General features: G+C 49.3%; 1 protein-coding gene across 3 annotated transcripts in view; it reads right to left on the bottom strand.

Annotated features, from left to right (window-relative positions):
- The window catches only part of Mesr3 (misexpression suppressor of ras 3), a 126,848-nt gene extending 103,627 nt beyond the window's left edge, over window positions 1–23,221 (bottom strand). For all 3 annotated transcript variants that reach the window (XM_077674187.1, XM_077674188.1, XM_077674186.1), the window contains exon 1: window positions 23,046–23,221. The gene's annotated coding sequence lies outside the window, so the exon portion shown is untranslated. The remainder of the gene's footprint in view (window positions 1–23,045) is intronic.

Genomic DNA, 23,221 nt, shown 5'->3' with positions numbered 1-23,221 from the left:
CCCAAAACAGCCCTCAGCTCAAGTCCCGCACCAAGCTGCCTGCACAAAGATAATATGAGTTTCTGTCTGTGCACGGTGTACTTTGGACACACGCATATAACATGATGGATGTCTTCTCGTGCATCACATCTTGAACAAAGAGGTGAAGATGCCTACTGGATTTTGTACAGGTAATGTGTAGGCCACATTCAATCCAGCCTATGCAGAATGGCTTCCTCGCGCTTGCTAAGTCCAGGTGGCATTCTGAAGGTGCACTTGGGATCAATCTCATGAAGAGGTGCATATTGCTGCCTTGCATCAGTTCAGATAGACATCTGCGCATTCCATGCGGTTGATGAGGCGAGTATTGCCGCATCCTTTCTCGTGAATGGGATGGCACAGCTTCAGTGCAGAGACTGTGGGCAGATGAGGCGGCTTTGTCAGCTGCGTCGTTGCCGGCAACTCCGCAATGGGCAGGAAGCCACTGCAGACCTACGCTGTGTCCCCTTTGTATGGCTTGCAAGTGCAAGAGATTGATTTCCCAAGCCAGCTGTTCTTTTGGAAGCGACTTCAAGCTTTCGGGTGCTGACCTGGAGTCTGTAAATACAGCCCATTGATTGGTCGGCTGCTTTAGAATGTACTGAAAAGCCGCGCGCAGCCCAGCCAGCTGGTCATGTAAAACCACAGTAAGAGAGGAAAGGAGGAAGGGAGAGGGGTGAACAGCCCATCACTAACCTGAAGCAAGGCGAAATACCATATTTTCGCGCGAATAACCCGCCCCTGCATATAATCCGCACACCCACTTTCAGCCCACCGCAAAAGAAAAAAATCCTCGCGTATTGCCCGCATATTTGATACAGGAAAGGCGGCAGCTCAAGCAACGCATCACATGCTATGTAGACAGAAAAGGCGTATATTTAGCAAGAAGAATACACTGATTCACTAATAAATTTCAGTTGCTAGAGTGCCCTCGTCCTTGTTTTTTCTTCCTTGTATGTTCTGCGCAATAGCTGCCATGGAAGACTTAGTCGGTGTTACTGCGTAGGAGCTTCACGGCACAATGCGCAATGCCGTGAAGCTGCACTACAGGAAAAACCTGGCGTATTATTCGCACCCCTACTTTGCCACTGAAATTTTCGCATTTTTGGTGCGGGTTATAGAGCGAAAATACGGTAGTTTCAAGTTGGGCGTTTTTGACTGCCCGCCAATTAGCCTTATTTGTTTTGTTCTTCACGACGAAAACCGAAAATACGAGGGGTCATTGGTTTCACGAGCGTACCGAGGGACTCGTAACGGTTCTATATCGCCTCTTCGGAATATGGAGAAGATTCGAATAGGTTGCCAGAAGCACGCGGCAGGCTGCCGCTGAGCTGCCCGCAACACGACGCCGCAATTCCGCACAGATTTCTTTTCGCTTCTATCTTTGCGTTTTTGGCCAACGGTGGAAAAAAGAACCGGCACCTAAAACGTGCAGTTCAGAGACACGGCACAACTTTGTTTAGTGCGGTATATCTAACGAGTGAACAAACGTCAAAATTTTTCCAACGAAATACAAGCAAGTGAGAATACAACGAAATACAGTGAGAATACAAGCAAGCAGGAAAAACCGGTGCGCTCACACAGACATACCATACAGCGCTTTCAAATTTTGAGGGTTTGACGCTTCGAAGCTACGCCTGGGCTATTAGGCGCGCTGTAGTCGGGAGGGGGGGCTCCGGATTAATTTCGACAACCCGGGGATCTTCAACGTACCCGAAAATCTCGACACACGGGCGTTTTCGCTAGTCGCCTACACCAGAAAAGCGGCCGCCGCGGCCCGGATTCGAACCCGCGCCCTCGGGCCCAGCAGCGCAAGACGCATGCGAATTCAACGCCAGGTGAAAGCAAGCCCGTCGCGCCCGGAAGACGGCGACGTGCGCGCAATTAATGTGCCCGCGTGGCGGGCCAATCCACAATAAACACCGAAAGAAGCCGAGAAGAAGCGGCCAATGGCCACAAGGGCGAGCTTAGGCAGAAATTCCAGCACGCAGACAAAACCAGAGAGTGGAAGAGACTTCGGACAATGTAATCGCTGCGCATAACAGCGACGGTATATATACGAGAAGCAAGCAGCTGGAACAATGAATAGGCAGTGAGGACGGCGGTGCAGAGGCCGGGGAGAAGATCTCGCCCTCCGAGAGGCGCCCCCCGACCGGTCACGGATACACAGCGGCGAAGGGCGTTTCGTCGGGATGCTTACACGCATCTCCCTTTTCTTCTGCCGCTGTTTTTGTGGTTAGCAGCGAAGGGCACGGCAGGGTCGGCGACGCTTTTGTTTTAGCCCTAACCGGAAGTTCTGTCAGGGAGGAACGCTTTGCTCCGGGGGTCGTCGGCAGCCCCGTAAAGGGCAGAGTAGGGACCACACTGAGCAAGCAGAACGGGTGGGTGGAGGGGTTACCTTCACGGAGTAATCGTCAATAAACAGCGACGAGTAGCCCGGAGAAAGTGAAAAGGTGGGCGGCACTCCGCGGGGTGTTGACGTGTTTGCTGGCCTCTTCTAGCTTTTCGGAACTTGGGCACTGGAGACCACCCTCGGTGAAACACGCGCGGTCTGCGAGTCCCGTAATTTATTGCGCTGAGATTCCGGTCACGGTATATGAGAGAGTTGTGGCCCGGTCCCAGTACGGTACCCGGTACACCCGCGCATGCGCACAGACAGTTCTTCCGACCCGGCGCACGCGCAGTAGCTGAGGTCGCGTACTGGGTACCGTACCGGAACCGGCTGTTGTGCTCTGCTACAACTCTTGTTATAACGAAATCGCTCTGTTCGAAATATCGCTTTGCTTGAGGTGGGCAGTTTATAGAAAACAAATGATACCCCTTTTTAACAAAGTACCGCTTATAACGAAGTCACTCTCAACGAGTATCGCTTATAACGAAATCGGTCTCTTAACGAGTGGTGTTTACTGCGCCTTCGACTGCATCGACAGGGTAGAGCTGTCGCCACATTTTTTTATTCAGCCGGCAATGAATCCGAACGATGGTCGCGCGTTGCACTATGGGATTGAGCAACTCCAACGGTTCCCCTCTGCATCATTATCATCACCAGCAGCAAGATCCCGTTGTTTACTCCTGCCTTGCGTAACCATACGGTGTGGTATTATCCCTGAAACGAGATCTCTCCAGGAAAACGCCACCTTTTTCTCACGAAACACTCGTCACTACGGGTCCAGCTGTATTAATACGAGTGTGCGCGCTACCAAAAAAAAAAAAAAGAAACATGACTTCTGTAAAAACACGGAAACGTCCAAATTAGATGTGGAGCGCGCGGCTTTTAAGCAAGCATCGCGATGTATATATGCATACGCATACCGTCGGTGCATTTCCATGACGTGGCCGCACGTGTTTGCCGTAAATTCGAACGACACGCCCATGCGACTTTACGACGTGAAACTTACGGCCGTGCTTTTCTATCACCGAAAAAAGACGTCACTCCTCGTATTTGCCTCCCAACCGACACGTCAGAGGCGGCGTCGGCAGGGTGCCGCTTTGTGGGCTACAGCTCCTAAGCGCGAAACTATGGCACAGAAACAAACAAAAAGTGAAAGCGACGGCACAGAGGCGATAAATATCGCGAGGAACCGCCTTTAAAAACCAGCAAACTGTAAAGAGACCAGCATCCAGGCATCGCGTAGGAGTAAGAGGAGGACGCTTTCCTCCCACCGTAAATCAGCGTACGTACATACTATCACGCCCCGATAATACGGAATGCTGCGCCGTGTCGAGGGACTTATCGACGCACGCGGTGGGTATAGTGTGCGCAGGCTGCGCAGCACAGCATCCGCTGGTGGCGGCAGTCTTCAAAGGAAACCTCCACCGACGTCCTTTATCCCAGCGTGTCGCGTCTTTTCCGGCTGGAGAAAGGTATCCGCACAGGAAAAATTTCCACGGGTGCTGGTGGCGTTCGCTTGATTTATATTCCGACCGTGCCCGCATATAATGCGCCATGCCGGCCTTTTTCTTTTCCTTCCTGCAGCAGGAACCAACTTAGCACTGTAACGCCTACCGTGGACGCGACACATTTACCGTAAGGGCACGATGTGAGCGAGAAAAGATATAATGTTACTACTGGGAGGCTCTTCGCGAGCTATAAAAATCGCGCCGTAAAGCGTTCCTGGTCACGGCGGAAATCATCGCACGTATTGCAACGCCCCGGGGGCACAGCGAGGTGTCCGTGGTTTGTAGAGCCGAATCCGGCTGGAACGGAACAGCGACCTGTTCTGCGGTACTACCTCCACGTGCGGAAGGACTGCAGAGTATGCCACGAGTTGGGTATCTCTCTCGCTCAGTTCTCAAAATAATCGAAGAAGGCCGCCGCCACAGGAGAAGTCTCTGTGCTCGGTGATGACTTCTGACCCGTTGTGGAAGGCGGTTGGATTGCCGAAAGGATACAGGATCAAACAAACGTCGTCCAGAACTGGCGCACTGCGTATAGCATGTCCGACGGGCCAGGGCAACGCGTGGCCTATATCATGCCCCGTAGTACTTGCTAGCGCTGCATTGTTTAAACTCTGTGACCTCGATCGACAGGCTCCATAAACCGCGACGCTTTCTCCCATGCAACCCAAGTCGAAGTCAATCCAAAATCCAAACTGCTTCGACTGTGTCGAAATGGCGCAGTCTCACAGACGCCGCCTTCATAACACGGGCGACTAAGGTTCGATTCCCAGCACGGGAAGCGTTTCTTTCTTGAGGCGCTCGATATGACTTTGCGGAAACCCACTCTGTAAAGTTGGCTTTCCTGCAGTGCACTTCGCGCGACGAACGACGCCATTCGTGAAGCATTGAAAGCTTCGCTTTAAAACACCGACGCCGCGCGGTCAATGGTCGAATAAGTAGCGGTGCAACACCGTCTACACTCAGCTCAAACCCCACCGCGGTTCCTACGTCCCTTCCTTTTCCTTTCGGGTTATTTCCTGACAGACACCAGGTCGAACCCAAGACAACCTGGAGAGGAGACTCAGTTGGGGGAAGCGCACCAGGATGACATAAAGAACGGTCACACAGCCGTGAGTGAAAGAAAGGCGATGCGAAGGAAGAATACGGGGGATGGGGGGATGAAGGGTCGCCGGAAAGTGGTCCAGGCCAAAAAGCCACGCTCCATCGCCTTACGTAATCGGCACGTAACATCGCAGGAAAACAGCGTCCGCGTGAAGACGCCGCCGCCGATACCGTTTCCGATAAGGAACCAACGCGTCCCCGGCTACCGCAACAAAGGAAACGAGAAGAGCCTGTAGAATCCCCCCCCCCCCCCCCTTCCACCATAGTGCTCGCTGTGCACGTCAGTGCGGACGATTGGTACAACCAGAGTCCTTCAATGCTTCTGGTACAACAGACAGCAACACTCCCACCCACTCCTAAAATCCAACACCTCCGACGTTAGAAAGGGCATCGCTTAGTCCGCCACCTTCCTCTCCTTACGCGACCTGTTTGAACTTTGAACTCATCGCTGTTTCTAGTAAGTTTTCTTTTCACTTTACGACAAGCACTAAACGAAACAAAAAGCTTTCTTGTCCTAACCTCTCGTACGACAAGATGACATCATCAGGTGCCTTTCTCGTCTAGCACGTGTCCTCCAGACGCCAAACCTCGCGGCCATTCTTTTACGAAGACCGACCCATATCTGCTTTACGACGTTCCTCGATCGCTGTTTCATTTCTGTTTTCCCGTGCTATCTCCTTCGCGTGCGAGAAGGAAAAAAATAGCAGTGGCTTAGCTCGGCTATGCCAGAATATGCAAAGGTTCAGCCAACGTTTTTAGATTAGGTAAAAACGTTGGGTTCAGCTGGTTATTCGTAGGTTTCCTGGTTGTCTAGGATTAGCTGATTATCATGCTTACTGGTGCTAAAACGATTTCCAATCCAATCCGACCCAATACAATCCAATTGCGGCGGCTCCGGCACGCCAGCTGTGCGCAGTCAGACGTCACTGCTCCTCGCGCATGCGCAGCACAGCTCTCCAGGAGCCAAGCGAAACTGCTCAACCTTGGCCAGTGTAGCTCACGCTACAAAAGCTTTCTTGTCCTAACCTCTCGTACTTCAGGATGGCATCCAGGTGGCTTTCTTGTCTAGAACATGTTCTCCAGACACCGACCCATATCTGCTTTACGACGTTCCTCGATTGCTGTTTCATTTCTGGTTTCCCGTGCTATCTCTTTCGCGTGCGAGAAGAAAAAAAGCGCCGTTAGTGTCCGCCGTCGTCTTTCGCATTGTTGTTTTACGGCTTGTTGCTCTCTTTCACTTCCGAGCCCATCTCTTCTCTTCACGTTCCCTACCGAAAGAACGCCGCAGCTTCTTTCGTTGTGTTATGGTTCCCCCGCCTTCCGCTTTTCGTGTTCCGTCCAGTCTTCTTGTCTTCCTCCTTCGCTGTCCGAAGAATGCCGCTATCCGTTTCCGCGCGGAAATTAGCGAAACCGCGCGCAGCTTGGCCGATGGGTTGGCGGACGGCGTTTCTTTGGTGTTCGCGCGCTCTTCCCATTCAAAGCGATCCGGAAGAACTCGGCGCACGACGGTGTGTATGCTACTTCCGCCCCGAGACAAGAATCTTTGTGCGACTCGCTCGTACTAAATCTCCCTACAACGGACAGAGAAAAATGGCGAAGGAAGCGTCTGAAACCATGGCGAATTCCAGACTGCACGCTGTAGCGTGCGGCGGGCGATTAATTGAAAACGACGGATGCGACTATAAACAATGTATACGTATACAGATTGTACATTCTGGGTATAACAAGGTCGCTTTCTTCGAAGTGTTTTACTGTCCACACCGCGGCGCACTGAGAGCGAATTCTCTCGCTTTTAACGAACCAGCGCTTATAACGAAACCAGTTTTCTGTGGCGACGATTGAGTTATAATGAGGGTTTACTGTGTATGCATGAGAAGACGAAGAGTATTCGGCGTCCATGCCATATTTAGCTCCGAAATTGCCGTTTTCGCGAAAAGATTTGGCTAAAATTACAACGAACATTCCTTATAGCGAACTCCGCGAGGGAGCAAATTCGCTATAGCGAAGTCCGCGAGGGAGCAAAATTATAGGCGATATTTCTGAGAACCATGTAACACTTCGAATAAAGCGATTTAGTAAACGATGGTTCACTGTATATTCAAAACCCCGAATGAACGGAGACATTACTACACATTAGAATGCAACCTTAAAGGGACACTGAAGTGATATGTAAACATTGCGGGATTACTTGCGCAAATTGTAGTCCGGAGTCCCCAGGCCATGTTTCGACCACCCTGGGCGCGTTTACGCGATTTTATTTAGTAGAAAAATTAATTCGAAAATGCTGTCCTCCTCTCTTTACGCTCGCCCATTTTCTGCGGCGTTTTCGTGGGACGTCAGGAGGGGATAAGCTGGCAATTGGCCGCGCTACTGCACGGCTCCCCGGCCTTCAGACACAGTCAGTCGGCCCAGCGTTTCGTCCGCCGGCCGCCGACGGGTCGTCGCAATTCGTTCGCTCAGTTGAAACGAAGCCAGGACACGTTTGTGAATGGAAGAATCTGCCTTTCTTTACTTGTTAGTTTGTACACTGTATCTAGCTCCAAGTCAAGGTCGCTTCACACAAGCGCTGCACAAGCGCACATGCGGCGCTTCGCTGACTGGTATGCCAGTAGGAAAATATAAGGCCTCTTGAAGGCGGGAGAAGAGTCAGCGAAGTCAATATAGGTACTAAGGAAATAAAATCAACTGATATTTTTACCGTACAGCGTAAAACTAGGTTGCGGGAAGCACTTTTTTGCGCTGGGCGAACAAGCACAGCGGTCAGCAGCACGACTACACATCTGCGAACGCTTTTCCGTCTACGAAATGCAATTGCTAGACGTGAGCTATTGTCGCGTGGAAACTCGGGCGACGCTTACTGCACGAGCGCAATACAACAAATAGTCACCTAAGCTGCTTGAAATGTCAAAACTAAAGAAAAGTGTAAACTGGTTATACAATATATACCCTATATTACCGGTGCCAGCCGAGCCCGCTTCGTGGCCGAGCGGTCTGGGTTGCTAGGTGTGCCAACGCAAGTATTTTGCAAGTCACGAGTTCGAATCCCCGCGGGTACGTGCTTTTCTTTTTTGTAAGTTAACTTTTTCGTTTTCCGCCGATGTTTTCTATATTGAGTTCACCTTTTTTTGGGCCGCAACGTTCATGGCTCCACGAACTAGTCCACAAAACGCGCGCAGGCTGGCACTGGCGCGCTAGCGAGTTCTCGTTGGCGTGCTGTTGCCATAAGCACCGACTGCTTGCAGGCAGTGGGCACAGGCCAGAATGAACAGACCCTTGGCCTGGTGCGAACACGCTTTTTACGACGGGTACGCGGAGGGCGTTCATGCACTGCATAGGTTTCGGCTAGTGAATGCTACGATTCCAATCCGTCCTAGGAGGCTTATCTTTATGCATTTTTACAGCTGACAACATGGCAGAAGCGCGGTACGATGATTACTGAGTTATTGAGAATGCCCATCCGACAACGCCAACCGTTGTGTTTTACAGAACCGAAACCGAAACCGAAACTTGTTTGGTTGCTCACCTTGGGCATCGTCCAATCACGGTGCGGCTCCTCCTAACGTCACAGCTTTAGTTGGTGCGGCCGCCGCAAACCGCGCATGGTAGTTTTTCTTCTTTCACGCTTTGTAAAATAATTACCGATTTGTCAACCGAATAAACGATGAAAAGTGTGCTAATTTGAGCCAGTCTACGCAGTGCAAGCAAAAACGGGAGCTTGACAAATTCACTTCAGTGTCCCTTTAAAGCCCATCCCCCACGGATGGGTTATTTTTCGTGCGCCCTGCGTGTTGCACATATATATATACGTTGAATTCCGCTACAACAAAATCACTTTATTCGAAATTTAGTTACCCTCGAACTCTTCCACAGCTCCCATAGCACAAAGAGTAAATCGTAGCCTCTTTTAAAGAAGTATTACATATAACGAAGCCTTTTTTTTTTTCTGTTACGGGTACTGCGGTATAGCAAGTGTGTTACAGCACATTGAATTCCCGTTATAACAAAATCGCTTTATTCGAAGTGTTGTACGGTTTCCGCTTCTACTGTAGTGCAGCGGAAGCAAAATATCCCCGCTTTTAGCGAAGTATCGCCGGCAACGAAGCCAGTTTTTCGTCCGGTTGGCTCCGTTATAGTGAAGGTTAAGTGTATATAAGCAACAACCCCCTTATTGAACACTCGTATGTGACCGCGGATACCGTATCGACATCATTGCATACATCGCCTCTACCGACGCGCCACAATAGCGTGTCAGTTAACGACGGCGCTAAGCGTTGGCGGTATTAATTCATCCAGAGTCCACTGCGCTCGGGAGGTTTCGTAGACACTGTCATGCGGCTCTCTCATGCCCTGTTGTGTTTAAGTTCGAACAGTGCCCGTCTCCACACCAAGGGTTTCGTTCCCTGTACAGAGAGACCATTGAATGGGCTCGACGTTCGCTCGGCGAGCTCATCGTCAACGAGGACTGCCTTTGCCAGTTTATCGCAGCCCGAGCGGCGAATAAACGCTAAGCAAAGAGCGCAATGTTAACCTGCGGAGTGGCCTATACTTACTTAGCTTGTCTGCGTCGAGGCGACAAATCCACGCTGAAAAGGCGGATAATGAAAACTGGTCGAAATTATAGTCTCGCTCACGTATTGTAACAATTTCCGGCATTTTTTTTTTTCTCTTCGCTGCACTGATCAAATTAGCGACAGCGGAATCCTATACCCTCAGTGTCTCAAGCCAGAGGTTGCGGAAGCACCCGATAACCGTATTGATAGCCATATACTACGTGGCAGTGCGCGCCTCTCGGGAAAAAAAAAAAAAAACAGACAGACAGACAAGCAAAACAATCTGGGCGTATAAATTAAGGGCGCGCCCGTGCGCAGTTCCTCTCTCGCGCTTGCTCTTCCCGCTACGTGATTCCCATATACGGACAATGGACCTTTTTCCAGTAGCGTAGCCCTCTTGCGGCGGCCACCCGAACCACAAGTGGGGGATTACAGAAGAACACGCCCCTTTTTCTTCCGCCTGCCTGCGCAGGTGAGGAAGCCGTCCCAGCCTCCACGAATGGTTTTGGTGACAGAGAAATTTTTCGATGGCAGCCGTATACGCCTATCTGTCGGCCGTTTTCAGGGCGCAGAATACGAAGCACCACTAAGCTGGCTCGGCGTTCGCAACTGGCTAATCCAATATGGCGTCGTTTTGTTTACATTTTGCCCCCCCCCCCAAGAATGGCGGATCGGTCGCTTGGAGCGAGGGCAGCGCATGCGCAGAGCGCTACAGGAAAAAAGGTCCATTATCCTCGTCGGGTTATGCGCGTAAAATACTGCCTAAATCTCACCGCTCTCCCCTCCGCCCGTATACTGCCAAAAACCCGCGCTGAATAAATTACCCCTCTGTTTTTCCTTTAACAGAACCATATCTCGTGACGGAACCTGCAGATTCAGTATCGAACTCGAAGCGGACAATGATACAATCGGTAATGAGATATGCAAAACACGCAATGGATACAGGACAAAACGTTTGAAGCAGTCATTTGGGCTGTACGTAGCAAGCAATGATTCAAAATATCTGATATAAGCGCGCATACAAAGCATGGACGCGTGAACTTCCGCCTGCGGTGAACATGCAACAGGAAAAAAGCGGGGAAGTAACGTAGTCAGCGTTGGGTCTTTCGCGGTCCGATATATTATATAGAACTCGAATATCGAACTCGAAGGGGACCGGAGAGGATAGAACCGATAACGCGATACGCAAAGTCAGAACGGGGTTAGGCCGTTCCTTATAAGCACCCGCTGCGGTGGCTCAGTGGCTAAGGCGCTGTGCTGCTGAGCCAAGTGACGCGTGTTCGACTCCCGGCCGCGGCGACCGCTTTTCTGATGGAGGCGAAAAGCAAAACGCCCGTGTGTTCGAGACTTCGGCGCACGTTAAAGATCCCCGGGTGATCAAAATTAATCTGGAGCCTTCCCCTACGGCGCGCCCCATCGCCTGTGTAGCGTCGGCGCGTTAAACCCTGCAATCAATGAATCTGTCTGTTATAAGCAATAATTAGAAGTATCTACGTTCGACATATCCACATTATGCCGTTCTCAGACAGGTGTTTGGGCTGTTCGTTATAACCGGCATTTTGAAATATCCGACTTCGACATATTCGTTTCGGCCGTTTTCAAACAGGTGTTTGAGCTGTTCGTTATGTCCGGTATTTCGAGATATCCAACTTCGACATATTCATTTCGGCCGTTTTTAAACAGGTGTTTGGGCTGTTCGTTATAACCGGCATTTCAAATATCCGGCTCCGACCTATTAGTTTCGACCGTTTTCGAACCGTGTTTGGGCTGTTCGTTATAACCAGTACTTCGAACTTTCCGACTTTGACATATTCGTTTCAGCCGTTTTCGAACCGTGTTCGGGCTGTTCGTTATAACCAGTGTTTCGAAATATTCGAGTTAGATATATCCGCCTCTCGACCATACAAGTTAGAACAACGGGTAGGCGCGTAAAACTTCCGCCCACGGGCGAGAACGCAACCGGAAGTAACGCACCGCGGTGTTGGCTCGTTCCCGGAACCGCAGCGTCTCTCACGACGCGTTGAGGCCCTACAAGACGTAAAAATCCATTCGACTGTCCGCCGCGTGACCACAGTGTGTTTGCGCTCTCCGCTTGACCACAATAGAGAGCGCTCGTTGGTCGCGGCCTCCGTGAGCGAGTGTCGCTCACGACGATGAAGCTGCTCGGAGAAACAAGGGCCGAGGCACGAAGAGGCGCCGAAAGCAAAAGCTCGTTTGACGCTCTCACTTCTGTTTCTGCCCAAGACTTGATACTCGAGACGTACGCTCTGGACCAAGTTACGGGGAAAAGGGAATCAATGGAGGAATCACGGAACTGTACCCGCCGAAATAGCAGCCCGCATCATCATGGCCCGGAGCTATTTAGAGCATCGAAGTATGATTGCTGTCTTTATGATGAAGGTGGTATGCAGCTTCCCAAAATTTTAATAATATCACGGGAGCGACGACCCATTGGCGTGTCAGTGCTTTATTACCGTGGCCACCTGCGAAATAGGCGCATGCGCAAAAGGGCATCACCTGCTACGATGTTTTCTTGAGAGCGCTATACTCCCTGCCACAGTACTGGCATGACTTTGTTATAATGAAACTCTGTCTTTATTTGAAGCACACGCGCGTTCGAGTTTTCTTTTATGATATATATCACTAGCATATCACGGGCATCAGGAATGTTTACGCTGCTTAGCAACCTTTGGTGGCTGGTGAAACGAACGCCGGGTGAAACGGCCTCGTTAATTTGCTCTACGGAGAGCAGCGTTCTCTCCCATAGTTCGCCGTTGGGTACCTTGATAAGGAGCTGACATGCCGATCGGTCGTCGCTCCCGTGATGGTATTAAAAATTTGGGAGGCTGTACGTTTGCAAAGAAGGTGAACCTGGTAAGCCTACTGCAGTTTAACGCACCGACGCAACGCAGGCGGTGAGGCGCACCGTAGTGGAGGGCTCCGGATTAATTTTGACCACCTGAGGTTCTTTAACGTGCGCCGAAATCTCGTCCACACGGGCGACTGCAATTTATTATACCAACCATCCTACCACAGTAACTAAATCTAGGCGTATACGGGTACCGACGAAAACGCCGCGAAAACCAAAATGCCGAGAAAAGTGCGGGGGCCAAACCCGAGCCCTGAAGTACACCGCGTGTCATCATCCGTTCTGTACGCCGAAGTCGCACATAGCACGGGCCTTTTCATTCAATACGCATTAATAATATATTGGCATGCTCTTCTTAACTGTTCTGCGCATGCGCAGTTACGTCGTTTTGTCGACTGCGCCAAGTCGGCGCCAGCACAGCTCATTGATAAAACGGCGTCTGCAGGAACGACGAAGCTAAAAATTCGCGTGCGTATCTTTTCAGGAGAAACCGGACAACGTATAACACCGCATGCGCAGTACACTCCAGAACATACCCATACGTTATCAAGATTTACGGAATGAAAAGGCCTACCCACACGGACAGAACACACGGCTTACACCTCTCCATTTCAAGCCTCAACGCATAACCCACCTGCGCACGCGCTGTACAGTCCAGAACATGCCAAGATGTTATCAAGCCCTAAAGATGAAAAGTTCTACCAGAGTCCTTTTGAAGGACTCTGGTTCTACCCACACGGATGGAACACACAATATACACGTTACCTTCTGCTTTCCGAGTCTGAAAAATACGGATTGAGGTCGTCGTCTGTTTCCTTCCTTCCGTCCTTTGTTTCGCTTTCACTTAAAGGCGTTGACCGCGCAAGTGCGTGCTTCGTGGCGCTCTATACCCGGTCTCAGCAAGAACGAATCGTGGGGGCGTATTACACGCTCGCATCAACGTTTTCCTTCCTTCCTCGAGTCCGACGGACCGTACAACCTAAGAGGTTCTTGGGCGTGCGCGTTACGCTCGCTCGGGCGCCTGTGCGCCCGAAAAGAATCGGTGACGTGCTTTATTGTGTCCTCGATGGCGTGCGCCGCTGTAAGCGACGAGCACCGCCACCGCCGTGCTCAGAGACGATGCTGAAATGACGCCGAACAGAGCGGGAGTAGAATTTACTCCCCTTCCCTGGGCGCACTGGTGTATTTTCGTCTGCAGGTACAGTCATGGCCAAATGAAATGCGGACACGAAAATATGTACCAGGACACGCTGGTGAATGCAATGAACGTTTGTTCAATTCAACTCAATTCAGGCACGTTCTCAATGCTCGCGCGCCATGCGTCGGGCCAGCGCATCGATTTTCGTCTTTTAATTGTTTGTATTGGAGCAGCTCGAGATGTCATGTTTTGTTTTAGGGCTCACTTTCATCTTGCCTCTCTTCGACGCCGTTTTTATTCCGCTGTTGCCGTTGTACTTCATCTTCTACCGTATCCTCGTAACGTGTATTCTTAAAAAGACCGCCGGCACTCTCGGTTATGTATATATTTTGCCTCAAATCCAACTAACGCAAATTTACAGCAGAGTGAATTTACTCCATGTGAGGTTCTTTTTCTCCACGTATAGACCGTAAGAAAAACTTGACTCCGCCAAGGGAGTAACTTGCGTCATGCGTGGCAAGCAACGAGTCCACAAAAAGAGAAAGCCATATGCAACCTCTTTTATTCATAGCTTTCCTACCGACCTGTCTGCCGAAGCAGTTTAACGAGCGAGGGTAGTAGCTTGAGGCGAGTTAACACGACATAGATACTTCTACAAGAAAGCGCAAAAGTACGACGGAGACAACAAGAAAATGGACCTTTTTCCAGTAACGATCTGCGCATGCGTGGGCTGCCGGTCCGCCATTCTTGGCAGGCGCCTCAGGCAAAATAAACAAAAGGACGCCCCTCAGTTTTCTGCTTTTCTTTTTTTCTCTCTCTCTCTTTCCACATCTCCTGGTGTGGATCGCACGTGCACACAAAAATGGCTTTCTAAGAAAACGGGCAGAGAAGTTTGAGGCTGACCACGCTGCGAGCACATGGCTGCCAGTTGTGGAGTAACGAAAACGAAAAAAAAAAATTGGGGGGGGGGGGGGGGGGCGCTTCAAACACAGCAGATTAGTCACGATAACGTGTTCCTGCTGCCGTGACATTCATGTGAATAGTACTGGTGACGGGTCAGTGCGGGAGGGACTGCAGGACCAGGATATTTTGTGCACGAGTTCTCCGAAAACCAAACTTTCTTGGGTGCGTGCCTTACTGCCATTTTTAGTTCGACGTGGCGGCCGCTAGAGGGACCGATACTGGAAAAAGATCCATTGTATCCGTAGTAATTTCGCGGTTTCTTGTAGAAGTATGCAGTTTAACAAGGCCTCTACCGAGTACGGACTCTGAGCCGATGACGGACTCCGAATTGATGAATGGATGAATGGACGTCCATGGAAGAAGGACGGATAAAAGATAATGGCGTCACTGGTAACCTGCAACACTGCCAAATGTCATTACACAAAGATCCTTCGTTTGTCAACGATTCCTCCTTGCTAAACAAAAACGCAAAACTCCGCTCCTCTCCCTCCATCCATTCAGGCCGTTTCGTCACCCATCGAACGCTTTATAAGTAATTGGCAGCCCTGACGCACCGGTGGGATTGCCGCGGACGCGTGAAACAGGAAGACAACGTCTCCGCCCCGAACAATCGGCTCGCACGTGCAAGCTAGGTGCGCGAGAGGATAGTCTTTCCGGCGACAGAAGCTAGACTCCGGGAAGCGGTGCTTTCCCGCGAGCAAGGGCACAAACACGCGCGCAAACAGAAACCAAGCGCAGAACACGAAATGCGTCGAGCAAAGACAGGCACGTTGTTGATAACACGGGGCCAAGTCACGTAGTATTGTTCGTTCAGTGGTGCGGAACTACCGATGCATTGAGCCTTTTCAACTTTTTTACTTGAAAAGGACCAGTGGTCACAATGGAAGAAAAGGTTGGGGAGGGACGAAGAGAGGGAGGAGGAGGAATTATTATTATAGTTCCTTATTCAGAAAGGGTGACTCAAGGTCAGGGATGGGGAAGGCATTAAAGGAGGTAAGAGAGTCTACAGTGCCACTAGATAAGTGTACAGAGTATGGACACTTTTCTCCTGTTGTTCCGTGCCGCCGCCATGACCAATAGTCAGTTCGCATTGCGTGACATTTGTTTAGGCTGCGACGGTTCATGGGCACCGCCATTTTGTTGTTTGCGCGTTTTATACCCCTGCTAACACTGGCGTCCGAAAGTCATTTGAACCAAATGTCATTTGACTCAAACGCGAAGTTGTGCTGCTCCACTGGGTTCTGAAATGTCATTCGTCTCAAACGACATTCGAGCCATATGAGCACCCAGAGACATTTGGGGTTCTCGAACGCCTTTTCTAGCACTGTCACGCACAGCGTTCCAAGTCAGCATAAACAAATACATACAAAACTACAAATACAAAAAACTAGACGTTCAGCGAAGAATAATATCAAAGTAGGAAATAAATTCTGAAGTGATGCCCCAAATCGCGAAAAAAAAAAACGAAAAAAGAATTCCTTAACTACAGAGGAACCATGAACTTTGGGCCAAACAGGTTACCGATTAACAAAGTCTAGCGATTATAAAAGACCTTTCTTTACTGCTAGATTGTGTTTGCTTCTCTTAATTTTTCGTGTTTAATGATACACCTAAGACTTTCGCCTTAATATCTAACGCAAAAGGTCTCTGGTATCTAATAGAGTTCCCAGCTTTCGTTAACAGAGAACAGCCCGTAAACCTCCCATGGAAGTTAAGGGAAGACTAAGCCCTGGGCCTGCGTTCGCAGTGAGATCGGCGCACGAAATCTCGAAGCCTCCATGCAGAAAGCCCACATAAGCCCTGGGAACATACGCCCCTCTCGGAACTGCCAGCCGTTCGAAATCGAAGGAAGAACTAACCGGTCCCGTCATTTTTCTTCCCTGGGCCCCGCCCCACCCCAATAAAGTTCCTCTGAATCCGCCCTCGTTCCATCCACACGCCTGCTCAACTTCCCCGCGCAATTATTGTTTTAATCACTTCGCCAGTTCAAGGTTATAATGGACCTTTTTCCAGTAGCGTTCTGCGCATGCGCGGGCTGCCGGTTCGCCATTCTTGGCAGGCGCCTCGGGCAAAATAAACAAAAGCCCCCCCCCCCCCCCTCGCTTTCAGTTTGGGGAGAGGCTATGCTGTCCAGCGCTGCGCGTTTTTATTTTTTCTCTTTCAACAGCTCAAGTGGGTCCGTAAGTGCACACAAAAAGGGCTTTCTAGGAAAAGGGACAGGGACATTTGAGGCTGACCACGCTGAAAGCACACGGAAACCAATGAGGGAGTAACAAAAAAGAAAAAAAGTAAAGAAGAAGGGGCCCTTCGACCCCTGCAAATTAGTCACGGGAACGACGCCTGCTACCTTGATATTCACGTGAAAGGCACGGGTGACCGGTTGGTGGGGAAGGGGCTACAGTACCAGGATATTTTTTGTGGACGAGTTCTACGAAAGCTCGACTCTTTGTGGGCGTGCATTGCTGCCAATTTTAGTTCGCCGTGGCGGCCGCTAGGAGGATCGGTACTGGAAAAAGGTCATCCCCGCGACCCCACCCGTTCATTTCGCATCGATCACATGAAACCTCCAACGAGTAGCACATTTGTTTCATCGTGTGAGACTCATTTCGGGCATCGCAAGACAGGAGCGGTTCGAAGACTCTGGTAGAGGCCATGGAGAGAAATAAACTGATGATGATGATTATCACGACGATTGTTAGTGAGTCTCAGTAGCGGGAAGGCGTGGAAGGAAGACGTCGCAAGGCAATCAGCTCTAATAAGCCAAATCCTTAAAGACGTACAACAATAGGGTACGGGAAATGAACACGAAGGTAAAGAAAGCACGGTTATTACCCCCCCTTCCCCCCCTGAACACCACACTTAATTACAGTAAACCCTCGCTATAGCGTAGTCCCCGGAACGGGAAACTGACTTCGTCAAAAGCGAAACGTCGCTATACGCGAAACTTCGTTATAAAGGAAACTTCGTTAAAAGCGAAATTTCGCTATATGCAAAAATTCGTTATCAGAGCAACTTCGTAAATAGCAAAATTTCGTTATAAGCAAAATTTTGATATTGGAGAAACTTCGTTACAAGCGGAACTTTGTTATATGCGAAAGTTTGTGAAAGAGAAACTTCGTTATTGCGAAACTCGGTTAGAAGCGAAGACGGTATTCTCTCTATGCACGGCGAGCGGACCACGAAACACTCCGAATAAATCTATTTCCTTATAAACGAGTTGATTTGTAGGAAATGTAACGTTGACCGCACCAGCCGCAGCAGAAAAGTCGCGGCAAAGAGCTTGGCGCTCCGTTTCAATCCGCTGCGGCAACCCCGTTCAAGGCGCATAGGCCGCAAGAGGCGCCTCTCTATGCCGTGAAAGCAATTAAAAGTTACCGCCGTAAAACCTACATACCTTCCGCGTGTTTTGGTCGAGGGAATTACAAAACGAAAGCGCCGCTACTACCTCGAGCGCGCTCTTGAAGACCCAAACAGGCGCAATCGGCGGCCGTGAACGGGATCCAGTTTTAATGCGGACGAACGGATCGAACCAGCGGGCCTGGCGATCGTGCGCGCAGATACCGCGTCAGGCAAACCGCGACGTTGCCATTGAAAATGTACGCCTAAGTATGCAGACACCCACACGCGAAAAGAAAGAGAGACAAGTACGGAACGTTCGCTCAACGCGGAAGACGCGGGATGAATAAATAGGAGCGGTGTCTTCTTCTTGGCACGCTTGGAAAGCAGAGAATTGAATGAAGCGCCATCACATCTTGAGCGCTTTCTCGCTGCCTCTTTTAACGCTGAAAGCAATGTCAAATTGAAAAACGTCGCCACCATCATCATCACCATCATCATTGCACTACATGCCCTGCCCACGCCCATTTCTTCTTCTTATTTTCAACTAATATGTCCTTAACACGCGTTTGTTCCCTGACCCACTCCGCTCCCTTCCTGTCCCTTAATGTTAAACCCATCATCGTCCGTTCCATTGCTCGCTGAGTCGTCCTCAATTTAAGTTGAACCCTCTTAGTGAGCCTCCAAGTTTCTGCCCCGAAGGTGAGTACCGATAAGATGCAGCTGTCGTACACACTTTCTTCTTCAGGGACAATGGTAGGCTGCCATTCATTAATTGAGAGAATGCCTGCCGAATGCACTCCACCCTATTCTTATCCTTGTAACTATCTTTGTTAATAGAAATGATCGAAATTAAAAGAAATTCAAACGTCTAAAATAATTGGAAATTCCAATTTCTAACTCAGAGATAATTAGAGAAAAAAAAAACGTAAAATTACATTAAGAACACCTTGGTCGAAGGGCGTCCCGAAACCGTGAAACAATCTCCGCCTTTACGGCGCTGTCCAAGTATGTGCCACTGCTCTAGTAACCAACTCGTCCTCCTCAAAACATCAATAAACCGTCGTTAAGACGTACTACACGCAAAGCGACACATTCACTCTCTAAAAACTATGAACTCCACAAGCCGGCTAGGTGTGGCATAGCAACGGGCCAGCGGGAGGGGTGCTTTTACAGCAAGGTAGGCGCGCAGAAAAACGACTTGCCCTAACCGGAACAAGAGGGAATTTCGCGAAAGCGGATGGCGAGTGTTTTCTTGGGTAAGGGGGAAACATTCCTCGCGGACCGTGCCCCCATGGCAATGTGGCGAAGAATGGCCGGTGGAAAAATAAAACGCAGCGTCGTTTCGGCTGTCATCGCAAATATTCGCGCCTCACAAAAGGCCCCTCACAGCTTATTCCCCCTTTCCCAAGCCTCGCTTTGTTGCAGTGGTTGGAGCAGGATCTCAAGACGGGAGCTTGTTCTTTGTTTGTTTGTTGTGTGTGCACAAGGGAAGACGAACCATGCAGCAGGTACACAAAATGAGCAGTGTCATTTGGGTTAGAACCCACAGCCTTAGCGACTTGACACAACCCCCCCCCCCCCCCCTTTCCCGTTTCTCTGCGTTCGTGGTACTTGGTGCCAACCCTCGGAACGAGAGATTGCTGTGCTGTCGACGAACTCTCCCCCAACCCGTTTTCGAGTGTACTTTCACGCCGGATAACGGCATCACGTTTACCCAAGCGCACTGCAATCTACCAGTGTTGTCTGTTTTTTTATCTTCAAATTTTAGATCAGACTCTCGTTCAGTGCTCAGTTAAACGTCGAGCGGCTGAGAACACATTTCTTCCGAACCCGGAAAACACGCGACAAATGCAAATGCACTGAAAAAAGAAAATCTCGGGCGACCTCCACTAACGTGAAACTTGGGGAGGGGCGGAGCATGCGGTGTATAAGTGCATTCTTGTGAAAGATGTGTGACAAGAAAAAATTGTGCTAACTCCCGAATGGAAACTTTCCAGGGGCTCATCTACGCGCACACTTGTCTACGTGTGCTTGTCTTGGAGGTCCTAGGGGGACTTTTACTCATAAATGCCATCCTATGGAGCGCTTCGTGTCACGCATTAGCAGGACCAGACACATTTCTCGCGTGAATCGCCAAAGAATTCTTACGCATCAAACTACTACTAATAATAATAATAATCAATGTTTATTAGTGTGTCCAGGAACAGCCGGAGGGCCTTTGTGGTGGCGCACGAGAAAAAAAAAAAAAAAAGAAAACAGGCGACGCAAGACGTGCACATCTAATAATAATAATAATAATAATAAAAGTAGAGTGCAATCCGCTTATAACGAACACACCGGGAAACTGAAATCAGTTCGTCATATCCGTTTTTCGCCATATCTGGACATAAAATATATGGACACAAATGGTAACGGGAAACGAAGACTTGTTCGTTATAGCCGGGATTTCGTTAGAACCTGGTTCGGTCTAAGTGGGCTATACTGTAGTAGTAACAGTAGCAGTAGTATTAATAATCATAAATAAATAAATAATGTGACAAACCCTACCTAAAAGTCGTACACTCCAGTTCAAAAATATTGACACAGGACTAGACGCATAGACGGTGGAGCGTGAGAGTCCAGTGTTTTAATTTTGTTCCACAAAGCAAACCTATAAATACTAACAAATAACAAGCAAACGCCGATAAAAACAAATACAAAAACGATACATTTACAGAAGAGAGAGCTAATTGAGCGGTACAGCGCTTCAAATACACTCCGACTAGCTCGAACGATGGGGTGACAGCGTAGTACGTATTCTACACGCATCGTCGACGAGGTGTCACGGGGTACATATGCGCGCAGCACGTAAAATGAGCTAGCGGTATGGTGCGATCAGAACCTGCAGATGTTATAAATGCAGTCTAACCAGAACTTTCCTTTTATCTGATTTGTTCTCGTCTTCTGTTGGCACCTGGAACGTCGCCACCTTGGCACGATCGTGCACTGATACCGAGTCAGACACGTTCGCGGTAGCCGGCAGAGCTCGTCCGTTAAAAGAAGGGCGAGCTCTGATTGGTCGATAGCAGACGACACGCATCCGACACAAGTTTCTGCAGTGGTGCAGGTCGAAAGCTTCCCCAATTGCAACTACGTCGCGTTTTCAAACGGACATTTTCCACACGGGCACTAAATACAGTTGGCTGTTTGAAACGCTTGTGAAGTTGCTCAGTCATGTATATTTATTTTCTTTTTCTTTTTATTTTCTTTTCTTATTTTCTTTTTACATTACCCTCCATTCAGCGATATGAATAAGTACTTTTTTTTGTTTCGTAATACGAACGCGTATTTCTTAATATTCATATTTATTTATTCATTCATCTTATTCACATTTCTTAACCCTCAGTATTGCAGCACGCTGTGTGACATGTTTGCAAACCAGATGGATGTACGGACCCAGTGTTACAACTCTTTGCCCGTACCCCCAAACATCGTGCAATGTTGAATAAACTTTAATTTTAACCTGCACACCAGCGGGTGGGTTCCGGAGATGAGGATCGGCAGTACTAGCACTGCCGTCATATTGTAGAATTGGCGCTCCGTACTGTTCAAAACAACCCGCGGTTCAGGTGGTGCCCGTCAGTCCTCGCTCGTCTATTTTGATGATTTTTTTTTACATAGTTCAAAGAACTGACGAAACGGCCTTAAAAAGAACTGAGTACAAATCATACTGGTTTATTAAAATTCCCCACTGTCAATATTGAACTATTGAGGGCTACACAGTTTTGTCGAAGAGATATATCGGTACAGAAAATATCGCCCCTGGCCTGGTTTCAATGGGATGCCAGTGCAACCAGGGATTTAGTGACCACAGACTTGATTCGCAGTGCTCACCGACTGCTTGCGCTGTGTTCGGGTTTAGGTACAATGTGTTGCGACGGTAATTGGAACACTTTTCCTGAGCGAACCGCCGCTCTGTTCACGCTCAAACTTCACACGAAGGTCGCATTTTGTGGACTCTTTTGTTTGACACCGGGAACAACGACGGTACTTACCTGTTTGTCCTGAAAATAAATAAAAAACGATTTTCGCCTACGGGAAAACGGCGGCTGATTTGGACGTGCGAGCCCGAAAACCGAGTTTTCTGATCGTCTGCTAGCTCATTTCTAGGTGCATTTTCTGATCGTCTGCTGCACGATTTGGCTCCGTACGTGAATCCCAAACGTGCGTTTCACTCTGCAGGTGGTTCCGTCGTTCCAACATCAACTTGCGCTCGCACGTCCAAATCAGCCGCCATTTTTACATAGGCGAACATCGTTTTTATTTATTTTCAGGATAAACAGGTAAGTACCGTCGTTGTTCCCGGCGTCAAACAAAACAGACCACAAAATGCGGCCTTCGTAGCAAGTTTGAGCGCAAACAGAAACAGAGCGGCGGTTCGCTCAGGAAAATTTTTTAGTGTTCCAATTATCGTCGCAACACCCTGTATATGCGAACTTTCCGATTAGGAAGTCCCTTAAAGAAGGCATCATGCAAACGAAGGCTCCCTATTCCGTTATTCGACATAGGCTGCCTCTTCTACTTACTGTCGTCTGCAGTACGAACACTGCTCATTTTTTCCCCTCCTCACCGCAACAAATAAGGAAGAACGGCCCATCTATCAAACGTTTTATTAACTCCAACGACGCGATTTTCGATGGGCCAACTAATCGCAACGGATGCATACACATGTGGTTACTACGTATATTTACCAACCAAATGGGCGCAGCTGATAAGCCCGTTCACTGAACTGTTGACGATGGCCCGTAAACACAAAGCTGCGACCAGCATGATTTTCGCGGGATTATTTTGCTTCTATGTAATTCAATTACTTGTATAAAAAGTTATACCTCTGAATTCCTTTAAAATGTTTAAATTATAAACGCGTCAGGCCGGTAACGGGTCGTTGATATCGTGTCTAATCCGCTTGAACAGTACCTTTCGGTGCGCGTTCTGCCGCTTCCAGAGGTTTAAAACTGTCTAAACTGGCGTAAGTAATCCGCAAGTGCATGACAAGCGCATGGGGCTTGCTGCACCGAGACCGCTCTTACGACTGCGCTCTAAAACGTGCTTTCTACTCGTGCAAGCGCGAATTGTTGCTGGTAGCCGCACATGTCCAAAACGTGGAGTGGTTCACAAGCTAACTCACCTGCTTGCAGTTGAAGCGCAGGTCGCAGACGGTCTAAAGCGAGTCCGAAGGCAGACGAAGCGAAAATCCAAGCAGCAGCGGTACCACAACAGTTTCACAAGTTTGAAAACGCGCGTGCCGACTCGTATCCCATCGCAGACGGCAGTCAAAACTCGACTGACAAAACGGGCGCGCGG

The sequence above is a fragment of the Haemaphysalis longicornis genome, unplaced genomic scaffold (genome assembly GCF_048455015.1).
Source record: "Haemaphysalis longicornis isolate Haplotype H1 unplaced genomic scaffold, Haemaphysalis longicornis Haplotype H1 scaffold_6, whole genome shotgun sequence".
Lineage (NCBI taxonomy): Eukaryota > Metazoa > Arthropoda > Arachnida > Ixodida > Ixodidae > Haemaphysalis > Haemaphysalis longicornis.
This window is presented reverse-complemented; position numbering and strand designations above follow the sequence as displayed.